The 1,264-nt window shown below is 52.6% G+C and overlaps 1 long non-coding RNA gene across 1 annotated transcript; it reads right to left on the reverse strand.

Moving 5' to 3' along the window:
* Positions 1-602: 602 nt before the first annotated feature.
* LOC105546405 lies at positions 603-977 on the reverse strand. The gene is made up of 2 exons (XR_001007086.1): positions 882-977; positions 603-847 (listed from the first exon to the last, which is right to left on the reverse strand). It is a non-coding gene; the product is annotated as an uncharacterized LOC105546405 (long non-coding RNA).
* Between the last annotated feature and the right edge of the window lie 287 nt (positions 978-1,264).

The raw sequence follows: 1,264 nt of genomic DNA on the forward strand, positions 1-1,264 counted from the left end.
GAGGACTGCCCTGCTCCGGGCGTGGAGCCTCATCGCCCCTCCAGGTGGCCAGGGCTGGGGGCAGGTACCGCGCGACCTGATTGGCGCTGGCCGGAGTCCGGGAAGAATCCCCGCCAGAGAGGCTGATGCACGCGGGCCAAGTGAAGCCACGCAGTGAAACAGCGCAACGGGCGCCTTCCAAACACCCCTCCTCAGCTCCGCCGCCCTTTTGCCTAAGAAATGTAAACTCGGGAGGCGGGCGTTCTGGGAATGCCTCAGTACAGGGGACTTTGCGCGCTACAGATCGGGTCCAGCACGGAAAATTCGGAGAACGGGAGAATCTTAGGGACCAGGGTGTGTCGCTATCCACTGGAAAGAGACTGCCTCGAGCCTCCCAAAGGGCTCCTCTGTGTTCCTGTTTCCGGCCCGCACTGTGCCCTGGAAATCCAAGGACACCTGGATGTCCCCGCCGCTGAGGGGTACCCGGGCCTCGCGGCAGGGCGGGATCAGATCAGTCAGGGTGTGATTAGAGCTGTGACGGTGAGGTCTGGCAGGAAGAGGCAGGAAGGGAGAGAAGCAATTCGACCCGAGGAGAAACCTGAATGGTGCGCTAGATTTCTTGTCTGAAATCACCGTCTTTTAATGTCTTAAAACTCTACCAATTGCTTGTGTGCTGTACCCCAGTCAGTAAGTTCTGACATCAGTAATTCAGAGGGTCTGCTGAGACAACATGACGGCCTGAGAGGGGATAAACTGTTCACTTCTCCGCACTTCCGAAGCATCTCTGTATGGAACGTTTACCTGTTCCGGTCTGATCATCTTTCTCTTGATCCTGCTTTCCGATCTTGATTGGACTGAAGACAGCCTGCTTTCCGATCCTGCTTTCCGATCTTGATTTGGACTGAAGAGAGGGGTGGGGTCAACCCAGTTAATGTTCGAGGAGGGAGGGTTCCCACTACATCAACAGTTCTCCTCTCTTCTTAGGCAGGGGAATTCAAGGCAAAGCTGATCAGGGAATCAATTTGAAAAACAAAAAGAGAAAACTCCAAAACATTTAAAAACTGGGGACCGTCAGCCTAGGTCCAACTTCTAAAGGAGAGTAAGAAATTTAGCCCCTGGAGCAACCTTATTTTTCCTAATGCACTATTAAAAAACAAAAATCCCAAGGCAAGCCACCACCTCATCATTCCAGCAAGTCTACTGTTGTTGCAGCACACTCCACTTTGTACTCTTAACTCTTCTCACAGGTTTTACATTTTGAGCTCAGATTTTCATGTGCCGTCTT

The sequence above is a fragment of the Mandrillus leucophaeus genome, unplaced genomic scaffold (genome assembly GCF_000951045.1).
Source record: "Mandrillus leucophaeus isolate KB7577 unplaced genomic scaffold, Mleu.le_1.0 Scaffold1097, whole genome shotgun sequence".
Lineage (NCBI taxonomy): Eukaryota > Metazoa > Chordata > Mammalia > Primates > Cercopithecidae > Mandrillus > Mandrillus leucophaeus.